Below are 7,347 nucleotides of genomic sequence, written 5' to 3' on the forward strand. Positions count from 1 at the left end.
GATAAACAAAATTGATAAACCATTAGCCAGACTCATCAAGAAAAAAAGGGAGAGACTCAAATCAATAGAATTAGAAATAAAAAAGAAGTAACAAATGACAGTGCAGAAATACAAAGGATCATGAGAGATTAATACAAGCAACTCTCTGCCAATAAAATGGACAACCTGGAAGAAATGGACAAATTCTTAGAAAAGCACAACCTTCCAAGACTGAAACAATAAGAAATATATATATTTATAAATATAAATAATATAAATAGACCAGTTACAAGCAATGAAATTGAAACTGTGATTAAAAATCTTTCAACAAAAGAAAGCCCAGGACCAGATGGATTAACAGGCGAATTCTATAAAATATTTATAGAGGAGCTAAAACCAATCCTTCTCAAATTCTTCCAAAATATAGCAGAGTGAGGAACACTCCCAAACACATTCTACAAAGCCACCAACACTCTGAGACCAAAAGTAAATGAAGATGTCACAAAAAAATAAAACTACAGGTAAATAGCACTGATGAACATAGATGTAGAAATCCTCAACAAAATACTGGCAAACAGAATCCAACAGCACATTAAATACATCATCCACTATGATCAAGTGGGGTTTATCCCAGGAATGCAAGCATTCTTCAATACCCACAAATCAATCAATGTGATAAACCATATTAAAAAATTGAAGGGGAAAAACCATATGATCATCATAACAAATGCAGAAAAAGTGTTTGACAAAATTCAACACCCATTTATAATAACCCCCCTCCAGGAAATGGGCATAGAGAGAAATACCTCAACATGATAAAGGCCATATATGACAAACCCACAGTCAACATCGTTCTCAACAGAGAAAGACTAAAACTTTTTTCACTAAGATCAGGAACAAGACAAGGTTGCTCACTCTCACCACTATTATTCAACATAGTTTTGGAAGTTTTAACCACAGCAATCAGAAAAGAAAAAGACAAAAAATGAATCCAAATTGGAAAACAAGAATTAAAGCTGTCACTGTTTGCAGATGGCATGATACTATACATAGAGAATCCTAAAGATGTTACCATAAAACTACCAAAGCTAATCAAGGAATTTGGGAAAGTAGCACAATACAAAATTAATGCACAGAAATCTCTTGCATTCCTATACACTAATGATGAAAAATCTGAATGAGAAATTAAGGAAACTCTCCCATTTATATTGCAAGAAAAAGAATAAAATAGTAGGAGTAAACCTACTTAAGGAGACAAAAGACCTGTATGCAGAAAATTATAAGACAATAGTGAAAGAAATTAGACTGTACAAACAGATGCAGAGCTATACCATGTTCTTGTATTGGAAGAATCAACATTGTGAAAAGACTCTACTACCCAAAGCAATCTACAGATTCAATGCAATCCTTAACAAACTACGAATGGCACTTTTCACAGAACTAGAACAAAAAATTTCACAGTTGGTGCAGAAACACAAAAGACCCCAAATAACTAAAGCAACCTTGAGAAAGGAAAACTGAGCTGGAGGAATCTGGCTTCCAGAATTTAGACTATACTACAAAGCTACAGTAATCAAGACAGAATGGTAGTGGCCAAAAAACAGAAATATAGATCAATGGAACAGGATAGAAAGCCCAGAGATAAACCCATGCACAGGTGGTCAACTTATATTTGATAAAGTAGGCAAGAATATACAAGGGATAAAAGAGAGCCTCCTCAATAAATGGTGCTGGGAAAACTGGAAACCCTCATGTAAAAGAATGAAATTAGAACATTCCCTTACCCCATACACAAAAATAAACTCAAAATGGATTAAAGACCTAAATGTAAGTTTTATATTTAAAGACAATAGAAAACTCTTAGAAGAAAACATAGGCAGAACACTCTATGACATAAATCACAGCAAGATTCTCTTTGACCCACCTCCTAGAGAAATGTAAATAAAAAGAAAAATAAACAAATGGGACCTAATGAAACTTAAAAGTTGGCACAGCAAAGGGAACCATAAACAATACGAAAAGACAACCCTCAGAATGGGAGAAAATATTTGCCAATCAAGAAAGTGTCAAAGGATTAATCTCCAAAATATACAAGCAGCTCATGCAGCTAAATATCAAAAGAAAAAGGAACCCAATCCAAAAATGGGCAGAAGATTTAAATAGACATTTCTCCAAAGAAGATATACAGATTGCCCACAAACACATGAAAGGATGCTCAACATCACTAATCATTAGAGAAATAAAAATCAAAACTACAATGAGGTATCACCTCACACCAGTCAGAATGGCCATCATCAAAAAATCTAGAAACAATAAATGCTGGAAAGGGTGTGGAGAAAAGGGAACACTCTTGCATTGTTGGTGGGAATGTAAATTGATACAGCCAACATGGAGAACAGTGTGGAGGTTCCTCAAAAAGCTAAAAATAGAACTACCACATGACCCAGCAGTCCCACTACTGGGCTTATGCCCTGAGAAATCCATAACTCAAAAAGAGTCATGTACAACAATATCCATTGCAGCTCTATTTACAATAGCCAGGACATGGAAGCAGCCTCAGTGTCCATCAACAGGTGAATGGATAAAGAAGATGTGGCACATATATACAATGGAATATTAGCCATAAAAAGAAATGAAATTGAGTTATTTGTAGTGAGGTGGATGGACCTAGAGTCTGTTATACAGTGTGAAGTTTTTCAGAGAGAGTAAAACAAATAACGTATCCTAACACATATGTATGGAATCTAAAAAAAAAAAAAAAAAGGCTGTTAAGAACTTTGGGGCAAAACACAATAAATTTGCTGACATAGAGAATGGACTTGAGCACATGGGAAGCAGGAAGGTTAATTTGGGACGATATGAGAGAGTGGCGTGGACATATATACAATACCAAATGTAAAATAGATAACTAGTGGGAAGCAGTCACATAGAACAGGGAGATCAGCTTGGTGCTTTGTGTCCACCTAAAGGGGTGGGATAAGGAACATGGGAGGGAGGTGCCTGAGGGAGGATATATGGGGATATATATATATACTTATAGCTGATTCACTTTGTTATACTGCAGAAACTACAACACCATTTTAAAGCAGTTATACTCCAACACGATGTTAAAAAATGAAATAAAATATGAAAGAAAAACACTAAAATCCCTAAATAGTCAAATTAATCTGAGAATGAAAAACACAATTTGAGACATCACAATTCTTTTTTTCAAACTATATTACAAAGCTATACTAGTCAAAAAGTATGATACTAACATAAAGATAGACCCAAGACTAATGGAACAAAATTGAGATCCCAGAAATAAACCCAAGTATTTATACTTAAGTAATATTTGAAAAGGGAGCCAAGAATGATCAACAGAAAAGGCTGTCACTTCAATAAATGTTGTAGAAAAAACTGAATATTCACATGTAAAAAAAAAGAAAGAAAAAAGAAATTGCACCCTTATCTTACACCATTCACAAAAATTATCTCAAAGTAGATTAAAGACTTAAATGTAAGATCTGAATCAGTAAAAGTTCTGAAAGAAAACATAGGGGGAAATCTCCTTGACATTTGTCTTGGAAATGTTATTTTGGATATGACATGGAAAGTGAAGCAAAAATTTAAAAATAAACAAGTTGGACTATATGATGCTAAACAGCTTCTGCACAGAAAAAGAAACAGTCAACCAACAAAATGAAAAGTCAGCCTACAGAGTAGGAGAAAATATTTGCACAGCATATACTGAATAAGAAGTTAATATTGAAAGTGTATAAAGAACTCATACAAGTAAATAGCAAATAAATAAATAAATAAATAAAATATGTTGATTTTAAAATGGGCAAAGGAACTTAGCAGAATTTTTTCCAAAGAAGACAAATGGCCAAAAGAAGAGATGCTCAACATCACTAATCATGCCAGAAATGCAAATCAAAATCACAATGAAATGTCACCTCACTCCTGTTAGGATGGCAATTAACCAAAAGACAAGATATACCAACTTCTGGAAATGATACAGAGAAAACTAACTCTTGTGTTCTGTTCATTGGAATACAGATTTGTACAGCAACTGTGGGAAACAGATGGAGGTTCTTCGCAAAATTAAAAATGGAGTAAAATTAAAACTTTTACCTAATTCTGGGTACATACCTGAAGGAACTGAATTCATTGCCTCAAAGAGATATCTGCACTCCGATGTTCATTGCAGCATTATTTACAATAGCGAAGAAAGGGTATAAACTTCCAGTTATAAGATGCATCAGTTCTAGGGGTCTAATATACAGCATGGTGACTACAGTTAACAAAAATCTATTGTATACTTAAAAGTCACTAAGAGAGTAGAACTCAAATGTTCTCGCTACACACAAAAAATTGTAATTATGTAAGATGATGGATGTGTCAACTACCTTAATTATAGCAATCACTTCATAATATATAGAATCATTAAATCATCACATTGTACATCATAAACGTACACAATGTTATATGTCAAATATATCTTAATAAAATTGGGGAATAAAAAATGTGGGGTACTGGCATAAAGAAAGGAATACAGAACAATGAAACAGAATGCATACCCAGAAAAAAGCCTTCATGTACATGGTGAAATAATTTTTTTTTTTTTTTGCAGCACGCAGGCCTCCCACCGTCGTGGCCTCTCCTGTCACAGAGCACAGGCTCTGGACACGCAGGCCCAGCGGCCATGGCTCATGGGCCCAGACGCTCCGCGGCATGTGGGATCCTCCCAGACTGGGGCGCGAACCCGCATCCCCTGCATTGGCAGGCAGACCCCCAACAACTGTGCCACCAGGGAAGCCCAGGGTAAAATAATTTTTGATGAGTGTGCCAAGACCACACAATGGGGAAAAGACAGTCTTTTGAACAAATGGTTTTGGAAAACTAGATATCCAGATACAAAGGAATATAGTTGGACTCCTACCTTATACCATATAAAAAATTGACTCAAACTAGATCGAAGATATAAATATTTGAGCTAAAGCTGTAAAGGTCTTAGAAGGAAACATAGTGGAAAATCTTCATAAACTTCGATTTGGCAATGATTTATTGTATATGACACCAAAATAACCGTCAACAACAAGAAAATCAATGAATTGGTCGATATCAAAATAAGAAAAAATTCTGTCCAACAAAGGATACAAAGAGCAATGAAAAGGCCATCCACAGGATGGGGAAAATATTTGGAAAGAATATGTCTGACAAGGCGTTCATATCTAGAATATATACTCCACTCCTACAACTCAACAGCAAGAAAAGAAAAAACACAATTAAAATATATGTTAAGTATTTGATAGAATTCAACTGTGAAGCCATCAGGTCCTGGACTTCATTGGGAGTTTTTAAATCAGTTTCAACTTCAGTGCTTCTGATTGGTCTGTTCATATTTTCTATTTCTTCCTGGTTCAGTCTTGGCAGGTTGTGCATTTCTAAGAATTTGTCCATTAATTCCAGGTTGTCCATTTTATTGGCATACAGTTGCTTTTAGTAGTCTCTCTCCTTTGTATTTCTGTGGTGTCTGTTGTAACTTCTTTTTCATTTCTAATTTTATTAATTTGAGTCCTCTCCCTCTTTTCCTTGATGAGTCTGGCTAAAGGTTTATCAATTTTGTTTATCTTTTCAAAGAACCAGCTTTTAGTTTCATTGATCTTTGCTATTGTTTTCTTTGTCTCTATTTCATTTATTTCTGCTCTGATCTTTATGATTTCTTCCTTCTACTAATTTTAGGTTTTGTTTGCTCTTCTTTCTCTAATTGCTTTAGGTGTAAGGTTAGGTTGTTTATTTGAGATTTTTTTCTTGTTTATTGAGGTAGGATTGTATTGCTATAAACTTCCCTCTTAGAACTGCTTTTACTGCATCCCATAGGTTTTGGGTCATTGTGCTTTCCTTTTCATTAGTCTCTAAGTATTTTTTGTTTTCCTCTTTGATTTCTTCATTGATCCATTGGTTGTTTAGTAGCATATTGTTTAGCCTGCACATGTTTGTGTTTTTACAGTTTTTTGCTTTTTTGTTTTTTGGGTTTTTTTTTTTTTGTGGTACACGGGCCTCCCACTGTTGTGGCCTCTCCCATTGTGGAGCACAGGCTCCAGACTCACAGGTTCAGCAGCCATGGCTCATGGGCCCAGCTGCTCTGTGGTATGCAGGATCCTCCCAGACCAGGGCACGAACCCGTGTCCCCTGCATCGGCAGGCAGACTCTCAACCACTGCACCACCAGAGAAGCCCTGTTTTTACAGTTTTACTTGTAGTTTATCTAATCTCATAGTGTTGTGTTTGGAAAAGTTGCTCGATATGATTTCAATTTTCTTACATTTACCGAAGCTCACTTTGTGGCCCAGCATGTGGTCAATCCTGGAGAATGTTCCAAGTGCACCTGAGAAGAATATGCATTCTGCTGCTTTTGTGTGGAATGTTCAATAAATACCAATCAAGTCCCAATGCATTTGGTAAAGTTGCATGTTACAAAATTAATACACAGAAATCTGTTGCATTTTTATGCACTAACAAAAAATATCAGAAACAGAACTTCAAGAAACAATTCAATTTACCATTACATCAAAAAGAATAAAATACCTAGGAATAAACCTACCTAAGGAGACAAAAACCAGTACTCCAAAAACTTTAAGATGCTGTTGAAACAAATTGGAGATGACACAAAGAGATAGAAAGATACACCATGATTTGGACTGGAAGAATCAATATTGTCAAAATGACTATATTACCCAAGACAACCTACAGATTCAATGCAATCCCTATCACATTACCAATTGCATTTTTCACAGAACTAGAAAAGAAATCTTAAATTTCTGTGGAGACAGAAAAGACCCCAAGTAGCCAGAGCAATCCTGAGAATGAAAAATGGAGATGGAAGAGTCAGGCTCCCTGACTTCAGACTATACTATAAAGCTATAAGTCACCAAAACAGTATGGTATTGGCACAAAAATAGAAATATAAATCAGTGGAACAGGAGAGAAAGCCCAGAGATAAACTCATGCACCTAAGGTCATTTTTTTTAACATCTTTATTGAAGAATAATTGCTTTACAATGGTGTGTTAGTTTCTGCTTTATAACAAAGTGAATCAGTTATACATCTACATATGTTCCCATATCTCTTCCTTCTTGCATCTCCCTCCCTCCCACCCTCCCTACCCCACCCGATTAGGTGGTCACAAAGCACAGAGCTGATCTCCCTGTGCTATGCGGCTGCTTCCCACTAAATATCTATTTTATATTTGGTAATGTATATATGTTCATGCAACTCTCTCACTTTGTCACAGCTTACCCTTCCCCCCTCCCCATATCCTCAAGTCAATTCTCTAGTAGGTCTGTGTCTTTATTTCCGTCTTATCCATAGGTTCTTCATGAAC

This window comes from Tursiops truncatus, chromosome X, assembly GCF_011762595.2.
Source record: "Tursiops truncatus isolate mTurTru1 chromosome X, mTurTru1.mat.Y, whole genome shotgun sequence".
NCBI lineage: Eukaryota > Metazoa > Chordata > Mammalia > Artiodactyla > Delphinidae > Tursiops > Tursiops truncatus.